Consider the following 23,351-nt stretch of genomic DNA (forward strand, 5'->3'; position numbering starts at 1 on the left):
AGGAGCAACCGTAAAGGAGGGCCTGAGAGACAAATGGATCGATTAAGAGAATGGAATCATTATAGGTAGAAGAACAATAGACCACTTGGGGAACCCACACTGACGAGTTCCACCATCAACCTGAGGGATAAACTCAAGGTGGAGAAAAGCATACCCGGTTCCCATAAGTGGGGGCCACATTGCAGAGAGTGAAGTTTGTGACAGCCTCGCATGGGAAAAAAATCACCCAGGAGACATTCGAGAAGGTGGTGTGTTTTGGACTTTCGACCTGGAGAGGTGGAAACTGGAGATCCAATTTTGGGCCCGGGCAAAGGCACTAATCTCCTGCAGGAGGGGTTTGCCCTCCATGATTTCAGAAGGGGGAACCCGAGGTGCCCAACAAAACCACACGGTAGAAAATAGTCGTAAAAGGATCAGAGGCCCTTCCTGTTGAAACATCCGGAGAGCAGGCCATTGCAAATGGGGACTCAGCAAGGGTGCAAGCATAAGAGGCCAAAACAACAAAGAAAGAAAACGAGGACGAGGCCACCAAACAGATAGCCCAAAGGGGACAGAATATCACATATAAAAGAAAGCTGGGCAAGCCCACGCAGACTACAGAATAGGACAAAGAGAACAAAAGCCAAAAGGAGTGAAGGGGTAAAACAAAGGCGATAACAGAGGACCCACAACCCCATGAGTGAGACAGATTCAGCAAATGATCAGGGAGCAATAGTCCAGATGGATGGAGGTGAAGCGGGGGCACAGCTCCTGGCAATGAGGTGTCAGGGCAGTCCGGTAGTGGTGACTCGTCCACGACTGCCATTTTCATTTGTGAGTGATGATTCCGCGAAGCACGCTCTGCAACACAAACTGCTGAAAAGGTCACCAATAGAACCTGCAAGGGGCCGTCCCATACAGGGGCAAGGGCAGTTTTTCTCGATATCCATTTAAGCCAGACCCAGTCTCCAGCCTCGAAGTGATGCAAGTTGCAATCGAGGGCCATGGTCTGGCAGCTGAAGGCGGCCTGCTGAAGGGTCCTCAGCTCTTCTTGGAGCCGGAGGAGATATCCAGGGAGAATTTTGTGCCTCCCCAAGAGTGAGACGTGACTATCTTATCCTCCATTTCCGTCGCCAAACTCTGGAGTGCGGTCATGACCTGCAGGTGCTCTGTTACGTACCCAGAGTTTTGCATCTGGGCATCGACCAGCAGCCTAAGCTGTGTCACTTCATTGAACCCCTTCACGTACTGGGATTTCATTTCCGACAACGCCTCTTCCACTTTAACTTTGGATGCGTTGTTCTCCTGCATCAGTTACTCGTGCTTCTCTTTATGGATGAGGTCGGACATTTATTACCTCCTCTAGCCACTTCCTCTTCCTGTAATCCTCCAGCTCTGCTTGTGCTTCCTTGTAGAGCTGAGACATCTCACTCACTTGTTTATTGAGCTCATCTATCATTCTGTTCATTGCTTCTTTCATCTCACCAGTTTCATCTCTTTATTTCTGTGGCACCTGACTGTTCAGGTTGTCTTGCATCCTCCTGATTTCTTCTTGCACTTCTTTGTACTTTTTGTACTCTTTCGCGGGCATTTCTTTAACCAAGTCCCTTTCCTTCCCTCCTGTTTCTCCTCCAATTCTCACACTTTCTCCTTATTTCTTTCACTTTCTTCTAACACATCCTGAAGCTCTTGCTTTAGCCCTCGATCTCTTCCCATGCCACCCCCAATTCATCCATTTTTGAATGGCCCTCCTTGTGTACGAGAGGAGGCCCGGATTCCATCTGCTTTGGTAGAGCCGAAACCCCATCTCTGGCCTCCTCACTTTTCCTTTGGGTTTCTTTAATCGTCTTGTTCAGATCAGAGTTATTTTCTGAAACCTCTAAGTCATTCAAGCCAGGTGATTCTGGGACTCTAGGCTGGAGCTGGGCCTCTTAACTGCCTCCTCTCTGCTTCAGATTGATCAAGCTTCATTTGAACATCTTGCAAAATTTCTTGCAGCTGCTGGATTTGGACCTCGCTGCTGCCGGTGGCTTTATCCAGAGGAGGGATCAGTACAAGCTTAGGTGATCTTGGCTCTGGAGTCATGGTGTTATTTGATTGGTCTATCGAGGGTTCCAGATCGGCTTGGGTGGAATGATAGGAATCAGTGCTTAGGTTTCCATCTAGCCGTTTTGTAACAAGTCTTGTAATTCTTTATTGTGCGATGTAAGAGAAGTGACTTTTGCCTATATGTGACCCAGGTAACATTTTTGCAGAAAGAGGTTCACAAGCCTTAAAACTTTCCTATGATCAAGACCACCAATCTTTACTAATTCTTCAAGGCATCTGATTGTTGCTTTTAAAACTCATTTAGTTTTTCTGCTGAAGAGCAACAAATGCATATAAGGTTCCCTCCCGCTCAGTCCTTCTACAACATAATCTGTATCTCCTATTTGTTTCTCTAGCACTTGCTCTCTATCTGGTAGAAACCAGGCATTTCTATTTTAGACAAAGCAACCTTCTTTTCTCTTTCTAGTTCCTTCCTCAGTCCACCTGCCTTCATTCCAAGCTTCTGAGACAACCCTAAAAATTTCTCTGCTATAACTGTGGTTCCCTTTCAATAGTCTAGAGCACATGCAAGCCATTTGCATGTGTTTACCACCCCCAAAATGTTACATTATAAAATTTGCTCCTTCCCACTGGCTTAAAAGCAGTATGGCTTGGTTTCACGATGGGTGATGTAAAAATGACTTAAAAATATACATACGTAAGCATGCACACACACACACACACACACACACACATATATTGAACAAAGACAATATCTTACAGAAATACCAACTTGAAAAGACAGTTTTTTAAAAAAGAAAATCCTAAAATCTACTATACAATGAAAAAAATTGAATAACTGGCAGGTTATGAAAATGAAGACGAGGAATGTACAGTGAAAATAGATTTATTCATTCAATAGTATTTATTGAGCGCTTGCTATGTGCAGAGTACTGTACTAAGCGCTTGGAATGTAAAAAAAATCGGTAAAAGATTGAGACAGTCCCTGCCCTTTGACAGGTTTACAGTCTAATCAGGGGAGATGGACAGACAAGAACAACAGTAATAAAGAGAAACAAAAGGATGAACATCTCATTAAAACAATAGCAAATAAATAGAATCAAGGTGATGTACATATCATTAACAAAATAAATAGGGTAATGACAAAATAAATAGGGTAATGACAAAATAAATAGGGTAATGAATAAATAGGGTAATGGATACAGATGAAGGGTTCCAATAGGTAAGGTGAAAAACATAATGATTGCTGGGATCTGTTTTTTGGTCATCCCCCTTTTTTTTATGTGAAGGCAGCCTTGATCTCAAGATGGGAGGACTTTTGTAAAACAGGAGTCATCTTTCAAATTACATGACCCCATCCTTCCCTGTACCGGGAAGTCTTTTCCCCAACCAGGAAAGCCATCTGGGAGTCTCCCAGAGCTCTCTAGGATGACTCCTAGAGTGATCCCCTTCTCCTAATCGGAAAAGTCCCCTCTCTGCAGGAACGGCGCAGAGGGTCCCCTCTCTGTGGGAACAGCACAGAGAGAATCCTACCCCAAATAAAGGGAGGATGACGCTTACCTGCTCAACCCGCTGGCGCTTCAAATAGTACCTTAAATTCCCCAGGAAATGGGGTAGATAGACCCTAAAAACGTGTTTTCATACTTACAAATGTCACGAGCTCGCAAATATCTCTTTTCCGAAGAATCTTTAGTACATCCATCCACTTAAGTACGTCTGTCCAATCCTTGCACAAGGTCCCTTCATGGTCGCAGAAGCTGTTGGGGATTCTTGTGGGGAGAGGCGTAGATGCGAGGGAATTGTAACCTTGGTGAAGAAATGAACGGACTCAGGAGAGCGAGGCAAAAAGCAGAAAAGGGAGGAAAGTGACTGCCCGCCCGTTCACCCCAAATTGGGTACGAGTGATGAACAGTCCCGAACCATCCCTCCCAGCTTACTTTTATTAGATGGTAATTCCACGTTACAACCGACCACACCCCCATGTGCGAGTCGCAACCCAATCGGCTACGTTATATGAGAATTTCTCCTTATATGGCTAAAACCTAACAAAACCTTTATCTCTGTGCTAGGCTCTTCCCCGAACTCCTTTCAGCTTGCCCCAAGGTCTCTGCCGGATCAGGTGCCGGGCCCAATCAGGGGCCGAGGCGCATGTGAACAGTGTATGCCTGGTGCCCCGAGGTCTACATGGACAGCATGCCTCCTAGTGCCTTAAAAAAGAAGAAAAAGAAAAACAAGGGTTGAAGTCACTGTGGCCAGGAAGTCACTGTGGTTTTGGTCTGGTTCAGGTTTTCTCAACATCTTTCAGTAAGCACTCAGTAAAGAGCTCCCTGGATTGGTTAAAGGGGAGGATAAGCAAGCCGGGCCTCCTTTCTCACTTGGATTCTCCTTTCTTCCCTTCTTTTTCTTTGTATGTTATTTATTAAGTGCTTACCTTTATACCAGGTCTGGTACTATGCACTGGAGCAGATTCAAATCAATTAGGTTAGACTCAGTCCATAACCCACACGGAGCTTACTGTCTCGATCTTCCTTTTACAGAAGAGGTAACAGAGGCCCAGAGAAGCAAAGTGACCTGCCCAAGGTCATTCAGCTCACAAGTGGCCGATGTGCCAACCACTGTACTGAGCACAGAGTTAGATGCACTAGAAGCACAATGGGCACAATCCCTGTCCAACTGAGAACACTTTCTTCCCCTTCGGACTCATCACCGGCTCATACAGATTTCTGCTCGCTCCGGACCTTCCAGGTCCGCTCTGCCATGGTGGCTCTGGAAAGAAAATGACCTGTGGGAAAACCTGCCACCAGTGGGGACGGAAAGTGGCCCCTCGCTCTCTGCCACTTTTTTCTCTCCCCATGTTGTATCGGTCCCCACCGGGGCCGACACTGTGTCCTACTTCATCGATTCATCGCTCCCGAAGGGTCTGCCCCAGGCCCCTCCCCCCGCTGACACTGTTAGGCCGGAAGACCCCGAGAGGCGAGGACTGGGCCTGATTCCCCAACGGGAGTGCTCTGCCAGTGCTCTGCCAGTGCTCAGTACAATGCTTTGCCCACAGGAAGCACTCCATCGATATCCTTCCCCTCTCTGCCGGTACTGCAAAGGGAACACTGGCCTTTTGGTAACAGGCTCCGGAGAGGCCCAGAGCGAGACCCTACGCCAACCCACCAACCCGGGGATCACATTAGTGGTCCCCATTAACAGAGCCACTCTGAGGGGAACCCACCGCCCCCAAACCTATAGACTCTCCTCACCAGGATCAGGTTGGATCACGAACTCTGTGCTAGATGCTGAGAAGTCAATTCACGTAGCTTTCCCCGAACCAAATGGGTCCCGACTTGAGCCTAGTAGCCACACAGCTTCCTGTTTAGCTCTCTCAGCTGGACAGGGGCCAGCGCGGCTGGGGGGCTTAGGGAGGGGACTCCGTCGCCAAGGACACCATTATTGAGAGACCAGCTTCATAAGGAAGGAGGAAGGGCATGGGGAGATATTCTGAAGGGGGCGGAGCCTGTCAAGAATGGGTGGAGTGTCACCTGACCTTGTGCCCAGACATGTGGCCAGAGTCAATTGGGTTCAGCAGCTAAGGACTCGTACGTCCAGGGACGGGGCCCTGGGTATCTCCTGGTCAGAGTCTGCATAGGGATTATTGATTTCATGATACTTCTAGAAGAAGCGGGAGGTCCACAGTGTTGAAGTCTGCTGAGAGTTCAAGGAGGATCAGAATGAAGTAGAAGCTATTGGATTTGGCAAGAAGAACGTTGGTGACTTGAGAGAAAGAAGTTGCTGTGGAATGAAGGGTGCAGAAGCCAGATTGGAGGCTGCCAAGGAAGGAATTGGAAGAGAGGAAGTGAAGTCAGAGAATGCAGCAACTCCCAGGAATGAATGGGAATAAGCGGCCAAAGAGATGAAAGGGGAACCAGGAAAAGGCAGTGTCAGTTGAAGTCGAGGTTGGATATTGTTTCCAGTGTTAAAGGCAGCTGAGAGGTTGCGGGGGATTAGGATGGAGTAGAAGCTATTGGATTTGGCAAATCAGAGATCATTGGAGACCTTTGAGAGGGTGGTTTCTGTCGAGTGAAGGGGGAAGGAACCAAATTAGAGGGGACCAAATAGAGAATTGGAGGAGAAAAAATTGAGACTGTGTGTGTAGACAATATGCTCAAGGAGTTTGGAAAGGAATGGTAGGAGGGAGATGCGGTGATAACTGGAGGGAGATCTGAGGCTTTCTTAGGATAGGGGAGACACCAGCATGTTTGAAAGCTGTGGGGGAGAAGCCATTGGAGAGCAAACAGCTGAAGATGGTGGTCAGGGAGGGGAGAAGGGAGGGGGTAAGTTTTTTGAAAGGCTGCTAAGGGATGGGGTAAGGCTCAGATGGAGGAGTTAGATTTTGAGAGGAGATGGGAGATTACATTTTGAGATACTGCTGGGAAATATGGGAGAGTTGAATAAGGGGCAAGAGAAGCAAGGGACAGGGAGGAGCAGGAGAGATTTTAGGGACATCATACCTAGTCACCAAGGATCTCCTTTTTGCCAAGTGCTCTGACTTCTACTCCATCCAAATCCTCCTCAACCCCTCAACTGCATTTAGCACTGAGTACCACCTCCTTCTCCTGGAATCATTATTCAACCTTGATTTCATGGACGCTGTCCTCTCCTGGTTCTACCCTATTTCTCTGTCTGCTCATTCTCAGTCTCTTTCGTAGACTCTTCCTCGGCCTCCCGCCCGCTAAAAGTGGGGGCTCCTTAAGGCTCAGTTCAGGGTCCCCTTCCATTCTACTTCTACACCCACTCCCTTGGAGAACTCATTCACTATCATGCCTTCAATTCCTTTGTCCACGGAGATGATTCCCAAATCTCTCTCTCCAGCACTGGCCTCCCTCTTTCTCTGCAATCTCTCATTTCTTCCTGCCTCCCTGACTTCTCTATCTGGATTTCCAACTGACTCCTCAAGATGAGCACTGCCAAACCAGAATTCCTCATCTTCTGATCCAAACCCTGATCTCCCACCGATTTTCCTGCCACATTAGCATCACCATTCTCCTTGTTTCACGAGCCTGTAACCTTGGTGATATCCTCACCTCATCTCTGCCAGTCAACCTACATATTCAATCTGTCACTAAATCCTGTCAATTCAACCTTCACAACATTACTAAAAATCTGCACTTTTCTCTCCATCCAAGCTGCTCCCATGCCGATCAAAGGATTCATTCATTCATTCAATAGTATTTATTGAATGCTTACTGTGTGCATAGCACTATACGAAGCACTTGGAAAGTACAATTCAGCAATAATGAGAGACAATCCCTACCCACAACGGGCTTACAGTCTAGAAGGGGGGAGACAGACATCAAAACAAGTAAACAGGCATCAATAGCATCAAAGAAATAAATTGAATTATAGATACATACACACTAAAACAAGTAAACAGGATTTAATATAAATGAATAGAATTATATACATATACATATATACACATATGCTTTGGGGCAGGGAGGGAGGTAGAGCAAAGGGAGTGACTTGGGGCAAGGGGGAAGAGGGGGAACTGAGGAAAAGGGGGGCTTAGTCTGGGAAGACCTCTGGAGGGGATTAGCCTTCGGTAGGGCTTTGAAGGGGGAAAGTGTGATTGGAAAAGTTGAGGAGGGAGGGCATTCCAGGCCAGAGGTAGGACATGGGCCAGGGGTGGACAGTGGTATCGGCGAGAAAGAGGCACAGTGAGAGGGTTAGCACCAGAGAAGCTGAGTGTGCGGGCTAGGATGTAGAAGGAGAGAAGAGAGATGAGGTAAGAAGGGGCAAGGTGATGAAGAACTTTAAAGCCAACAGTGAGGAGTTTTTGCTTGATACAGGGGTTGATAGGCAACCACTGGCGATTTTTGAGGACAGGGGTGACATGCCCAGAACGTTTCTGTAGAAAGATAATCCAAGCAGTAGAGTGAAGTATGGACTGAAGTTGAAAGAGACAGGAGGATGGGAGGTCAGAAAGGAGGCTGATGCAGTAATCCAGAAGGATAGGATGAGTGATTGTTCTAACGTGGTAGTGATTTGCATGGAGAAGAAAGGGAGAATCTTGGCTATGTTTTGGATGGAGAAGAAAGGGAGAATCTTGGCGATGTTGTGAAGGTGAGACCGGCAGCCTTTGTTGACAGATTGGATGTGTGATGTGAATGAGAGAGCAGAGTAAAGGATGACACCAAGGTTATGGGCTTGTGAGATGTGAAGGATGGTAGTGACAGCCACAGTGACAGGAACATCAGCGAAATGTCAGAGTTTTGGGGGGAAGATAAGGAGCTCTGTCTTTTATATGTTGAGTTTTAGGTAGCTGGAGAACATCCAAGGAGAGATATCCTGAAGGCAGGAGGAGATGCGAGCCTGGAGGGAAGGAAAGAGAACGGGGGAAGAGGTAGAGATTTGGGTACCATTCTCGTAGAGATGATAGTTGAAGCCTTGGAACTGAATGAGTTCAACAAGGGAGTGAATGTAGATGGAGAATAGAAGGGGACCAATAACCAATCCTTGAGAGACCCCTAGAGTTAGGGGATGGGAGGGGGTGGTGATGCCCGATAAGGAGATTGAGAATGAATGGCCTTAGAGAGATAAGAGGAGAACCAGGAGAGGACGGAGTCAGTGAAGCCAAGGTTGGATAACGTGTTGAGGAGAAGGGGATGGTCGACAGGGTCAAAGACAGCTGAGAGGTTGAGGAGGGTTAGGATGGACTTCGTGCTGTTGGATTTGGCAGGAAGGAGGTCATTGGTGACCTATGAGAGGATGATTTCAGTGGGGTGGAGGGGACAGAAGCCACTTTGGAGGGGTCCAGGAGAGAGCTGGAGGAGAGGATTTTGATTTAAAAAAGTGTATGACTGTCCATGTTTTGATGTCACCACTGGTGGCGTTTTTGGCAGGGGGCATCATTTGGAGGGTATCAGGGCTAGGTGGCTGCCTCGGCTTGGGAGGGAGGGGTCCCATGGATTAGTTTTTCCTGACTACCTTGAACTACCCCGGCGTTTAGAAAAGTGCCTGGTACATAGTAAGCACTTAACGAATGGCACAATTATCATTATTATTGTCATTATTATTATTATCATTATTGTTGTTGTTTTTATTAGTTTCATTATAAGCAGGGCAACCTGGACTGTGATCGGTGTCCCTGGTTAGTCGGGGGTGGGGCTTTTGGGGTAGGGGGACACTATTGCCTGACTTGGGGTCCTCAAAAATGAGCAGAGCTCTGTTTATGTAGACCAGGTGTACAGTGGCATCGCTGGGTTTTCAACTTAGGAAAGGGTTCAGGGGACCAAAATTCAAACATTACTGTGAGTTACATAAAATTCAAACAGTAGAGAAGTCTTGCAGCCTCATGGATAGAACCCGGGCCTGGGAGTCAGAAGGAGCTGATTCTTCTTTCTGTGTCAGTCAATCAGTCAGTTGTATTGAGAGTGCTTACTGTGTGCAGAGCACTGTACAAAGTGCTGGGGAGAGTACAGTACAACAATAAACAGGAATATTTCCTGCCCACAACGAGCTTACAGTCTAGAAGGGGAAATAGATATTAATATTCATCCTTCCTTCAACTTCACAGCACTGATGTCCAAAACTTTAAATTAGATATCATAATTTACTTATTTTTTCACATTAGTGACTGTCTTCCCCTCTAGACTGTCAGGGCGTTATGGACAGGGAATATGTATGCTACATTCTGTTGTATTGTATTCTCCCAAATGCTTAGTACAGTGCTCTGCCATAGTAAGCGCTCAACAAATATCATTGATTGATCGATTGATTGATTCTAATCCCAGTTCTTGTCTGCTGTGTTGGGGAAAGTCACTTCACTTCTCTTAGTTGCTTTATCTGTAAAGTAAGGATTAAGACTGTGAGCCCCATGTGGGACATAAACCGTGTTTACCTGATTAGCTTGTGTTTACCCCAGTGTTTGGTACAGTGCCTGGCATAGAGTGAGTGCTTAACAAATTCCATTAAAATTACATAATATAAAATAAAAAAAACCCTCTATTCAATAGAGGTGTTTGTTTTTTGGGTTTTTTTACAGGTTATGCACAAGTCATGGGCCTCAATGACCGCCTTCTGAGCCTCAGAATAGGGTTAGGAATGATAGTCCCTTTCAACCCAGCACCTAGGTCCATGTCTGTAATTATTTATACTGATGTCTGTTGCCCCCTGTAGACAGTGAGCTTGTCTTGGGAAGGGAAAATTTCTATCAACTTCATCTTATTGGACTCTCCCAGGGGCTTAGAACAGTGCCCTGCACACAGTAGTAACTGCATGATAAACACCACTGATAGATTGACAAGCTTTTCAGTAATCGGTGGGTAGATACAAAAGCATCAAGTCATACACAGTCCTGGTCCAACATGGGGTTTATAGTCTAATCTCGGGGGGGGGGGGGGCAATAATCGAAACCCATTTTGGTAGATGAGGAACTGAGGAACCTGAGGGTCAGAGAAGCTTTTTTTAATTGTATTTCTTTAGTGATTACTATATGCCAGGCACTTTTATAAGAAGGAGCTTTATTAAGAAAAGCAGAATGGCTTAGAGAAGCAGCAAGGCCTAACGTATAGAGCACAGGCTTGGGGTGTCAGAAGGAGCTGGGTTCTAATCAGCCATGAGAACCAGCGTGGCTCAGTGGAAAGAGCATGGGCTTTGGAGTCAGGGATCATGAGTTCGAATCCCAGCTCTGCCATTTGTCAGCTGTGTGACTGTGGGCAAGTCACTTAACTTCTCTGTGCCTCAGTTACCTCATCTGTAAAATGGGGATTAAGACTGTGAGCCCCACGTGGGACAACCTGATTCCCCTGTGCCTACCCCAGCGCTTAGAACAGTGCTCTGCACATAGTAAGCGCTTAACAAATACCAACATTATTAATCCCAACTCTGCTACCCGTCTGCTGTGTGACCTTGGGCAAGTCACTTCTCTCTCTGCCTCAGTTCCCTCATCTGTAAAATGGAGATTGAGAGTGTGAACACCATATGGGATAGGGACTGCGTTGAGCCCAATTTTCTTGTATCTACTCCAGGACTTAGTACACTGCCTAGCACATAGTAACAAACACCACAAGTTTGTTGTTTTTTTTTAAGAGCTGGGAGAGATGCAAATTTATACGTTGGACACAGTCCCTGTCCAACTTGGGGCTCACTGTCTTAATTCTCACTGTACCGATGATAGAAAAGTTAAATAACTTCCCCAACATCACACAGCAGAAACGTGGCAGAGCCAGGATTAGATCCCAGGTACTCTGACTCCCAGGCCTATGTGACGGCACTGGGGTAGATCTTTTTTTTCTACAAATACTTTCATGCCATGTTGTCCCAACTCCTCAAGAAACTCCAGTGGTGCCCATCCACTGTTACATCAAAGAGAAAATCCTCACCATTGGCTTTTAAGCCTTGCATCTGTTTGCCCCTTTCTACATCACCATGCTGCTCTCATACTTCAGCCCAGCCCGCACACTCTGCTCCTCTAATGTCAATATGCTCACTGTACCTCCATATTTTATGTTTACTTCCCCCCTTTAAAGCCATATTCAAAGTACATTTTGTCCAAGAGGCCTTCCCTGACTAAGCCCTCCTTTCTTCGTCTCCTACTCCCTTCTGAGTTGCTCTGAGTTGTGTCCCTTTATTCATCCTCCTTCCCAGCTCCACAACTCATATTCATATTAGTAATTTATATTAATGTCTGTCTCCTCCTCTAGACTCTAAGCTCGTTGTAGGCAGGGAATATGTTTATTTGTGGTTACGCATTACTCTTCCAAGCGCTCAGTACAGTGTTTTGGACATAGAAAGCACTCAGTAAGTACAACTGAATGAATAAATGAATAGGAGTGCAGTGACATACGATAGGAGGGAGAAAGCTAATGGACGGTTTTAAACCTGATGGTGAAGAGTTTCACTTTGATGAGGAGGGGATGGGCAATCATTGGTAATTCTTGAGGAGTGGGGAAACATGACTTGCATGTTTTTCTATAAAATGATCCAGGCAGCAGAGTGACAGCCCCTCTCAAACGGACCAGCCAACGGCCAATCCCAGGTTTTCCATAAGGGGGAAGGGGTGCCACTCCTCCCTCTTCCCTCTGCCTCTGGTGTGGGTGTGCATACTCGATAAGTAATCACCCCAACTAGAGCTGGGCTGTCATGTTGGCAAACCAACTCCCAAGTCTTTTAGGGGTGGGTAAGGGACAGGGAACTCAAGGTCTAGGTGAGCCCCAACCCCTTAGCCCCAACAATGTCTCTTTTCCAGGTCTAAGAGGGGTGGGGGTCAAACCCAGGTTCTTTCCATTATTCCACCCTGCCTCTTTACTCTGCCCTTTACTCATTGAAACAGGCTGTGGTACATCCCACAGACTCTCCCAGCCCCTCTACACCCCCTCACCCTTCCCCCATCCCAAAAGGAGGTCTGAATTTGATATGAGAGTAGGTGGGTGACTTCCCTGACCCTTGCATAAATTCCTCCTTCGTCATCTGCTTCTGCCTGTCTCACCATCCCCATGGAGCAGGAGCGATGAAGTAGACCCTCAAATCAATCTTTTTAAGGGAAAGGATTGTCAAGAATGACTCCTTTGCGTGGCTCAGTGGAAAGAGCCCGTGCTTTGGAGTCAGAGGTCATGGGTTCTAATCTCAACTCTGCCACTTGTCAGCTGTGTGACTGTGGGCAAGTCACTTCACTTATCTGTGCCTCAGTTCCCTCATCTGTAAAATGGGGATTAAGACTATGAGCCTCATGTGGAACAATCTGATGACCCTGTATCTCCCCCAGCGCTTAGAACAGTGCCCTGGACATAGTAAGGGCTTAACAAATACCAATATTATTATTATTATTGTTATTATTATTATTATCAACCCACAATGAGACCCACTGCGCCCCCTAGACAGTCTCTACTCCTGTGAACTGAGTCTCTTCTGACAGATGTAGGATGGGAGTCTTCTGGAGGTCTTTAAATTGGATGGGGGGCAACTGGAGGAGGACAATCCAGAGAGTGACGGTCCCCAGATTTCCCCAACTCCCACATTTGGGTTCCCGTACTCCCTAAAGAAGGAAATTTAGGCTGGGGGAGGTCTGGGTGAGCTGGATTGGATATGAGGAGGAAATGGGATCCGAATATGGGGATTTCCAGCATGTATTCGTCTTTATTAGTTTATGCGTTCAATGGTTGATGAAGTGATATGAAAGTTCGTCCCGTAATTTGCAATCTTGCGGAATAAAATGAATAAGGCATTAGAAATGGACATGCAGTCTTGGAATTACCTAGAGTCTTTGCCAACACAATTCCCAGGAAAGAAGACACAATGCTACCTAAAAGGCCAGGCATTTTCTCACCTTTCCTCAGTGCATAATCTCACCATTCTCATGGAAATCTGCTTCCACCCCCACTCTCTTCTCTCTCTAAATCATTTTCTTTCTTGGTGTTGTTCCTACCCCACCGGGATGCTCAAAAGCTGCCCCACTGGATACAGGAAAGCAGCCCGTGAGGGTAAGGCAGTCCACTGCTACGATTTCCAGCCTCTCCCTCTTCAATTTGTCCCTGCCCCAGAACCACACCAGTATTTCACAATGGCATAGTCACCCAGGAGAATTTGGAACCAAAGAAACAGTGGAAAGGCAGGAAGACATACACTAATGTAAGAAACACATTGATATCGGAGGAGATTTCCAGATATAGAAATGGCGGGCCAGAACCACGACTCTGGGAACCTGCAGAAAGTTTCAGAAATCCCAGAAGTGATTGTCCACATCCAGGTGTGTGGAAAGAAATTGAGGGATATGATCCTGGAGGAAGCAGAAATGGAGGTTAAGTGCTTGGTCACTTTCTCCTGCCACAGAGTCTTTAAGGACACTAATTAGGATTGAGCTGAGGTCTCTTACCTGGGGGAGCTTGTGGAATCCAAGGATATTGGCCCTGGCAATGGACAAGGAGGTTCTGACCCCGCCAATGACGGCCACCAGCTTGCACCACCCCTCGCAGTTGTAATTGGGAACTGTCCATCCCGCACCCGAGAGCAGGATCAGAGACTGCTCCACGGCCAGCCTCTCCCGGAATAAATTATCAGAGATGTGGAATCCCAGGGAGACACTGGGTAGGAGGCTGGGGTCTTTGTTGATCTGCTCCACGGCAAACACCAGGGCCAGGATGTGATGGTAGTGTTTGGCAATGCAGCTGCATGAAGAGGGGAGGAAATCGGGACTTGATCCCTCTCTCTGTGTAAGAGGGTTTCATGGTGATGTGAAGACCTGGCCTGTCAGAGGTTAAGAGTTGGGGATCAGAAGATTTAGAGAGGATGGGGGAATCAGGGGTTTAGAGGTGTTGGGTGCTGCGGTCTTTGTACATTAAGCCCAAATTGTAGAAAAATTGTCTGGGAAGCAGACTGAAGACCGTCCTGGAGTGGGAAGAAAACGGAGGCAGGAAGATCACTGAGGAGGCCCACCTTCTGTTTCTCCCAATTATCTCCCAGGGCTTCTTTTAGGACAAAAATTAAGTGGTCAACGTGAAAGTGGTCTGGAAAGATGAAGACATTCTTCAACTTACCTATACCCTTCTGATTGTCTTCACTGGACCACGACTAGCAAAGGGATCTTTTTCTATCACCAGTGTGAAACCGGCTCTTAATCTGCCTTACTCCACTTTGCTTTCATTCCCCATTGTGGGTATCTACCACGTTTTCCTAAATCATGCTTCAGCTGCAAACTTCCCCTCTTGTCAAACCAACCACATCCTGTGGTCAGTTAAAAAAGTGTGGAGCCACCCTTAATTGGGGTCTGTTGTTGGGGTGAAGGAACACCATGCCTGCCAGAGACTATCGCTAGCTACCTCTTCCACATTCCTGGGTTGAGGTTGAGCCCCCTTTGACGCAACAGACTATGCCTGTCCTCACTCATACAGATCTTTATTATACATTGCAATTAAAAAAAACCTCTTGTGCTGTGTTGCTGCAACTTGATTTTTTTTGGATTCGTCACATGCCAAGCATTGAATTAGGCTCTGGGGTAGCTAGATCATCAGGTCCCACGTAAGGCTCATAGTCTAAGGAGGAGGGAGAATAGGTATTGAATCACCATTTTGCAGGTGAGGGAACTAAGTCCCAGAAAAGTTAAGTGACTTTCCCAAGATCATACAGCAGAGTTGGCAGAGGCAGGATTGGAACCCAGGTCTCTGACTCCCAGGCCCGGATTCTATCCACTAGGCCAGAAGCCGTTCTAACGGAATCCTTGAAGGGTCAAAATTCACAATGTAGACCGATGCCCTAAACTCTGAAATAAAGATGGAGGTGGGCGTTGTGGGTGACTTCATTTTGCCGCTGATGATTCCAGTTTTGCCTGCCCAGGGGACGGAGGTTCCCAAGTTCCCAGAGGGATTTAAGGAGAAACCCGAAATCAAATAGGACCTGTGATCCCTCAAACAAGTGGATTACTTTCAATCAATAATGCAAATGATACTCAAATCGATCAATGAATCAATACATCAGTCCTATTTATTGGACGCTTATTATGTGCAAAGCACTGTACCAAATGGTTGGGGAAGGAAGATATAACAGTGTAACAGAGTTGGTAGACACATTCCCGGCCTTACAGTGTAGAGTGAGAGACAGACATTAATATAATGACAAACGTGGTCACAAGTGCTGTGGGGCTAAGAGACGGGTGAAGGAAAGGAGTAAATCAGGGAGACACAGAAGGGATTGGGAGAAGAACAAATGAAGACTTAGTCAGGGAAAGCCCTCTTGGACGATGGCCTTCAGTACGTCTTTGAAGGTGGGGAGAGTGATCGCCTGTTGGTTATGAAGGGGGAGGGCATTCCAGCGCAGAAATGGGACTTGGGAGAAGTCATCGGCGAGATAGAAGTGATGGAGGTGCAGTGAGTAGGTTGGCATTAGAGGAGCAGAGTATGCGGACTGGGTTGCAGGCAGAGAGCAGCCAGGTGAGGAAGGAGGGAGGGAGCTGTACATCTGAGGGTGAGAAGTTACTGCTGGATGTGGGATGGGGGCTGGCAGGGGGGGGGAGGTGGTCAGGAAACCACTGGAGGGACTTGAGAAGTGGGGAGATATGCACTTAACCGTTTTATAGAAAAATGATCCCTGCAGCAGAGTGAAGTAGAGACTGGAGAGACAGGAGGCTGGGAGGTCAATAAAGAGGTTGATACAGTAATCCAGGCAGGATAGGATGATTGATTGCATTAATGAGATGGCAGTTTGGATGGAGAGGAAAAGGCTAATTTTAGCAATGTTGTGAAGATTGGACCGACAGGATTTAGTGATGGATTGAATATGTGGATTGGATGAGAGAGATGAGCCAAGGATATCCCCAAGGCGAAGGTCTTGTGAGACAGGAGGAGTGATGGTGCCATCTACAGTGATAGGGAAGTGACGAGGAGGACAGGGTTTGGGTGGGAAGATAAGGAGCTATGTTTTGGCCATGTTAAGCTTGAAGTGACAGGTCTACACCTACATAGAGATGTCTTGAAGCAGGAGGAAATGTAAGGCTGCAGAGAGGCAGAGAAATCCCTCCCAAGCACTCAGTATAGTGATCTGCACACAGTAGATGGTGAGCTCCTGTGGGCAGGGATCACATCTCCCAAGTCTCTCATACTGTACATTCCAAGGTGCTTCATACAGTTCTCTGCATAGTAAGCATGTGATAAATGTAACTGATTGATTGAATGAATGGTAGAAGAAATAGGCTTCTTCCCCTGCCATATTCTGAGCAGAATTTGGAGAGGTTTCTCTTGAGCACAACTGAGTTCTGTTCAAAAAGGGGAGGTCCACATACCACTTTGGTGCCCGTCCAAAATTATATGAAGTAGCAGCACAGTCTGGATAAACCATAGAACTGATAAAAGTATTTCTCCCAAAACAGAGATGACACTTTTCTGTTTTTTTTCTGGGGTGTGGTCCGAGGTATAAACTTTTAGACACTTTTGGATTCCTAGAACTTTATTTTGGGTGTCAGAAAACAGGATCTGGATAGTCTTGATTTTTTGAAGTGGGGTAAGACTACCTTCCTTTCTTTTAAAAAAAGAAATGTTTCATTATTTGTATGTAATTTTTAAGCACTTACATGGTGCCATTTTATGTATATATATAGAGAGAGAGAGAGAAAGAGAGAGAATATATAGAATATATATCTATATTCATCGGCTGAAGCTGCAGGGGACTGAAGAGTGAGGTAGATACTTGTCAGCTATCTTCAGTTATTTTATATTATGAATAGGCTTGAACATGGTTTTGAAGATAAAATCCATCTTCCTCTAGCTATCTCACAATAATGCTTAGGTTGAGTGTGATAATGAGATGACATTCTTCAGAGGAAGAGAGTCAAAATAATCTGATGATATACAAGGAAGATTGTACACATCAGACATTCTCTAAAATTAACCTAGTCTTGGAGAGGCAAATAGCCCTTACTCTTTTTGCTTTCTTACTGTTTTTCTGTGTCTCTCCAGAATACCATTCACTTTCAAAGCATTACTGAAGTTACGCTCCTCCAGGAGGCCTTCCCTAATTAAGCTCTCTCCCTTCTGTGTCACTTACACAGTTATCTTTGTACAATTTGAATGCTTCATATTCACCCTATCCTTTGCTCCACAGAACTTATATCCATATTCGTAATTTATGTATTTATACTAGTGCCCGTCTCCCCTTCTAGACTGTAAGCTTGCTGTGTGCAGGGAAAATGTCTACCAAGTCTGTACTGGACTCTGCCAAGCACTGCTCCACCCAGTAAGCACTCGGTAAGTTCCATTGATTGATTTATTAATTGATTTCTAGTGTAGTATTGGAAGAGAAGCACCATGACCTATTGGAAAGTGCACAAAACTTGATGTCCAGACACCTGGATTCTAATAATAATAATAATGTTGGTATTTGTTAAGCGCTTACTATGTGCCGAGCACTGTTCTAAGCGCTGGGGTAGACACAGGGCAATCAGGTTGCCCCACGTGGGGCTCACAGTCTTCATCCCCATTTTACAGATGAGGTAACTGAGGCACCGAGAAGTTAAGTGACTTGCCCAAAGTCACACAGCTGACAAGTGGTAGAGCTGGGATTCGAACCCATGACCTCTGACTCCAAAGCCCATGCTCTTCCCGCTGAGCCACGTTCTAATTGCCTCACTCACCGTTGTCTGCTATGTGATCTCAAATACAGAATTTAACATCTCTGAAACTCAGCTTCCTCATCCGTAAAGTGGGAATTCAACAGCTGATGACCTCTTGTGGGTAGGGAATGTGTCCGCTTATTGTTATATTGTACTCTCCAGTAGTTTCGTACGGTACTGTATATATTGTAAGCGCTCAGAAAATGTGATTGGAATGAATGAATGAATGAATGAATGAATGAATGAATGAATGAATGAATGAATGAATAGCCAGTGGGTGACTGGGCTGGGGATCAGCGAGGTGTTTGATTAAGAGTGGATTGTTCGGATAGCAGATGTGACTGTGCAGCCTTATTTGATCTGCCTCCCCTTTGCGAAGGGGTTGGTTTATGATCCGCTAGTGGGATGCATCCTCAGATTGATATCTGCCAGTCAGTAGACAAGATGCTATGTCGGGAAGTCAGCTTGTGTCTCATGTCTGGTGGCTTGGAAGTGCCCAAGACACATAACGCTGCACCGTGGCTTCTAGAGGGGTGAGTCTATCTGCATCCCCATCCTTTTGGTTCACAGAGAGGAGGAACAAGGGAAGATGGGAGGGACAGGACACAGCACTGCTGTGGGAAGGGCAGGTCACCAGTGATCTCCTTGTTGCCAAATCTGCTGGCCTCTACTCCATCCTAATCTTGCTTGACTTCTCAGCTGTCTTCAACACTGTCGACCACCCCCTTCTCCTGGAAATATTATCCAACCTCTGCTTCACTGACACTGTCATCTTCTGTTATCTCTCTGGCCACTCTCAGTCTTTTTCACAGGCTCCTCCTCTGCCTCTCCTCCCCTAACTGTGAAGGGCCATCATAGTTCAGTTCTGGGTCCCCTTTCATTCTCTCTATACCTACTCCCTTGGAGAATTCATTTGCTCACCTGGTTTCAACTGCCACCTCTATGTGAATGATTCTCAAATCTCCCTCTCCAACCCTGATCTTTCTCCCTCTTTGCAGCCTGATATGTCCTCCTGTTTTCAAGACAACGTTACCGGATGTCCTCCCATCATCTCAAACTTACCATGTCAAAACACCAAACCCTGTCCTCCTCCCCAACCTTCCTTTTACTTAAGATGACACCAAAATCCTTCCTGTCTCACTCTCAGAGACAGGGATGAGACTTCTTTCTCTCATTTGACACACATTTTCAATCTATTATTAAATCCTGTCAGTTCGACATCCATGACATAGCTAAAATCTGCCCTTTCCTCTCCATCCAAAATGCTACCAAGTAAATACAATCACTCATCCTATTCCACCTTGTTTACCTTATGAGCTTTCTTGCTGACCTCCCTGATTACAGTCATACTTCATTCTGCTGACCACAACATTTTTCCACAAAAAACGTTCAGGCCATGTTTCCCCACTCCCATATAAACTCTAGTGGTTACTGATCCACCTTTGCATCAAACAAAAATTCTTCACCATTGGCTTTAAAGCCCTTCATCACCTTGCCCCTGCCTACCTCACCTCACTGCTCTTCTACTACAACACAGCCTGCACACTTCACTCCTCTATTAACAACTTTCTCACTGTACCTCGAGCTCATCTACCTCACCATTGACCTCTCTCCTTGTCCTGCATCTCGGCTGGAACACACTTCCTCCTCATCCTTTAACCAATCAATCTCCAATGACTCCTTCCCCTCTGCCTTCAAACATGCTCATGTCTCCCCCATCCTAAAAAACCCCTCTCTCTACACCACTTCCCCTTCCAGTTATCGCCCTATCTCCCTACTACCCTTCCTTTCCAAAATCCTAGAACGAGTCGTCTACACTCACTGCTTAGAATTCCTTAATTCCCATTCTCTCCTGGACCCCTTCCAATCTGGCTTCCGTCCCTTCCACTCTACCGAGACTGCTCTCTCTAAGGTCACCCATGACCTCCTTCTTGCCATATCCAATGGCTCCTATTCCATTCTAATCCTCCTTGACCTCTCAGCTGCCTTTGACACTGTCGACCATCCCCTCCTCCTCCACACCTTATCTCACCTTGGCTTCACGGATTCCGTCCTCTCCTGGTTCTCCTCTTATATCTCTGGCCGATCATTCTTGGCCTCCTTCGCAGGTGCCTCCTCCCCCTCCCAGCCTTTAACTGTTGGAGTTCTTCAAGGGTCAGTTCTTGGCCCTCTTCTGTTCTCCATTTACCCTCACTCCCTTGGTGAACTCATCCGCTCTCGTGGCTTTGACTACCATCTCTACGCAGATGACACGCAGATCTACATCTCTGCCCGGTCCTCTCCCCCTCCCTTCAGGCTTGCATCTCCACCTGCCTCCAGGACGTCTCCACCTGGATGTCTGCCCACCACCTAAAATTCAACATGAGCAAAACTGATCTCCTCATCTTCCCTCCCAAGACCAGTCTTCTTCCTGACTTCCCTATCACCGTGGATGGTACGACCATGCTTCCCGTCTCTCAGGCCCACAACCTTGGTGTCATCTTTGACTCTTCTCTCTCGTTCACCCCACACATCCGATCTGTTACCAAGACCTGCCAAGACCTTTGCAATATCGCCAAGATCCACCCTTTCCTCTCCACCAAAATGGCTACCTTACTGCTACAGACTCTCGTTATATCCCGGCTAGACTACTGTGTCAGCCTTCTCTCTGATCTCCCTTCCTCTTCTCTCGCTCCGTTCCAGTCTATTCTTCACTCCGCTGCCCGGCTCATTTTCCTGCAGAAATGCTCTGGGCATGTCACTCCCCTTCTTAAACACCTCCAGTGGTTGCCTATCAACCTCCACTCAAACAAAAACTCCTCACTCTAGGCTTCAAGGTTCTCCATCACCTTGCTCCTTCCTACCTCTCCTCCCTTCTCTCTTTCTACTGCCCACCCCGCACACTCCACTCCTCTGCCGCCCACCTCCTCACCTTCCCTCAGTCTCACCTATCCCGCTGTCGACCCCTAGGCCACGTCCTCCCATGGTCCTGGAATGCCCTCCCTCCTCACCTCTGACAATCTAATTCTCTTCCCCTCTTCAAATCCCTACTTAAAGCTCACCTTCTCCAAGAGGCCTTTTTCCCTCTGCTTCCTCTACCACCCCCTTCACCTCTCCGCAGCTAAACCCTCTTCTCCCCCCTTTCCTTCTCCTCCTCCCCCTCTCCCTTCTCACCCCCTCAGCATTTTACTCATCCACTCAACTGTATCTATCTTCATCACCCTATTTATTTTGTTCAATGAGATGTACATCACCCTGATTCTATTTACTTGCCATTGTTTTTATGAGATGTTCTTCCCCTTGACTCTATTTATTGCCATTGTTCTTTTCTGCCTGTCTCCCCCGATTAGACTGTAAGCCCATCAAAGGGCAGGGACTGTCTCTATCTGTTGCTGATCTATACATTCCAAGCGCTTGGTACAGTGCCGTGCACATAGTAAGCACTCAATAAATACTATTGAATGAATGGTAACAGACAGTTACTCTCGTCTGGTTTCAAAGCTTTATTGAAGGCACGTCTCCTTCAAAAAGCCTGCCTGACTAAGCCCTCATTTCCTTTTCTTCCACTCTCTTCTGCATCACCCTGACTTGCTCCCTTTATTCATCTCCCCCACAACCCTTTTGTCCATATCTGTAGTTCATTTATTTGTATTATCTGTCTGCCCCTCTAGACGGTATACTCTTTGTGGGCAGGATATGTGTCTGTTATATTGCTAAATAGTACTCTACCAAGCAATTAGTACAGTGCTCTGTAAACAGTAAGCACTCAGTAAGTATGATTGACAGACTGATATACACCAGACCACCTCTCTCTTCACCTTCCAAGCCTTTTTAAGGTCACATTTCATCCAAAATGTCTTCTGTGATTAAATTCTCTTTTCCCTTGCTCCTTCTCCCTTTTGCATCATCTCTGCACTTAGAACTCTGACCTCAGGGCATTGGAAATTTTTTTCACCCCCAGTCCCACAGTACTGATGGAAATATCTTTAAAGTACATGTCATACATTCTTTATTCATTCATGTGAATATCTGTCTCCCCCTCTATTATATAAGCTTGTTATGGGTCACTCTGCCCATAGTAATCAGTCATAAATTCCACTGATTGATTGAATGACTCATATTAGAATTAACAGTAGTAGTAATAGTAATAATAGCAGCAGTAGTAATAGCAGTGAAATCAGTAGTAGTATTTGTAAAAGTAGCAGTAGGAGTAAAAATGGTAATAGGAATGCTGGTAATAAGAGTAGTAGTATTGGTAGTAATATTAATGGCAGTTAGTGATAATAGTGATGGTAGTAGAAGTAATAATAGTAGTAGCAGTAGTAGTTTGGCCTAGTGGACATTACAAAGAACTGGGAATCAAGAGACCTGGATTCTAATCTGTGTTCTCTCTCTTTCACACTCTGTAACTTTGAATAAATTCCTTTACTCCTCTGTAGCTCAGCTTCCCCAACTGTAAAGAGAGATTTCAAATCTGTCCTTCCTCCTCCTTAGCAAGTGAGCCCTTTTGGATCTACCCCCAGTCTTAGTGCAGTGCTTGGCACCTTGTATTTACTTACCAATTCGAAAGATAGTATTTTGATGACTGTGATAACGGTAGTTCAGTGCTCTGGTCCAAACTGGTTCCTGAACAGAGGAGACATACAGGAAGTGTGGAAAGAACGGTCCAGAAGGAAAGGGGAAATTCACCATGCCAGCTCCAGCCAGGAGATACCCCTCCCGAGGCCACACTAGCCAATGGGCTGCTGGTCCCGAACCACTTTTGTTAATGATAGAAATCATAATAACAATAGTGAGTATGGTATCTATTAAGGACTTTCTATATGCCAAGCACTATTCCAAGCACTGGGGTAGATGCAAGATCATCACGATGGACACAGTCCCTGTCTCACAAGGGGTTCACAGTCTTAATCCCCATTTTACAGATGAGGGAGCTGAGGTCTAGAGTAATGAAGTGACTTACCCAAGATCACACAGCATCCCAGTGGGGGAGCTGAAAGTAAAGTCCAGGCCCTCTGAGACCCGGGCCCAGGCTCTTTAGCCACATTTCAGGGCCCACCATCAGGTGATGTCACATCCATTCATGACAAGCTCTGCCCCTAGCTCACCAAGCTCCTCCTTCAACAATAGTGCCCATGGCAACGGTGCAGCCTCCCTCTGCTCCCTGCCCCGCTGGGCCCTGTCTGTCTGAGAGAGCCAAAGAAGCAGCTGTGTGGCTACTAGGCTTGAGTTGGAACAAATTTGGTGGATCCAACCTGTGCAT

General features: G+C 46.4%; 1 long non-coding RNA gene and 1 pseudogene across 3 annotated transcripts; both read right to left on the reverse strand.

Moving 5' to 3' along the window:
- Positions 1 to 405: 405 nt before the first annotated feature.
- On the reverse strand, positions 406 to 2,455 carry LOC114815472 (annotated as a pseudogene).
- Positions 2,456 to 3,170: 715 nt separating this feature from the next.
- LOC114815430 lies at positions 3,171 to 23,121 on the reverse strand. Of its 3 annotated transcripts, XR_003763194.2 has the most exons (4): positions 23,052 to 23,121; positions 22,648 to 22,714; positions 4,081 to 4,235; positions 3,171 to 3,834 (listed from the first exon to the last, which is right to left on the reverse strand). It is a non-coding gene; the product is annotated as an uncharacterized LOC114815430 (long non-coding RNA). The 3 variants fall into 3 exon arrangements; XR_003763195.2 differs by lacking the exon at positions 3,171 to 3,834 and having other exon boundaries at positions 3,951 to 4,235; XR_003763193.2 differs by lacking the exons at positions 3,171 to 3,834; positions 4,081 to 4,235 and adding an exon at positions 14,888 to 15,041.
- Positions 23,122 to 23,351: the final 230 nt, after the last annotated feature.

This window comes from Ornithorhynchus anatinus, chromosome 12 (assembly GCF_004115215.2).
Source record: "Ornithorhynchus anatinus isolate Pmale09 chromosome 12, mOrnAna1.pri.v4, whole genome shotgun sequence".
Taxonomy (NCBI): Eukaryota; Metazoa; Chordata; class Mammalia; order Monotremata; family Ornithorhynchidae; genus Ornithorhynchus; species Ornithorhynchus anatinus.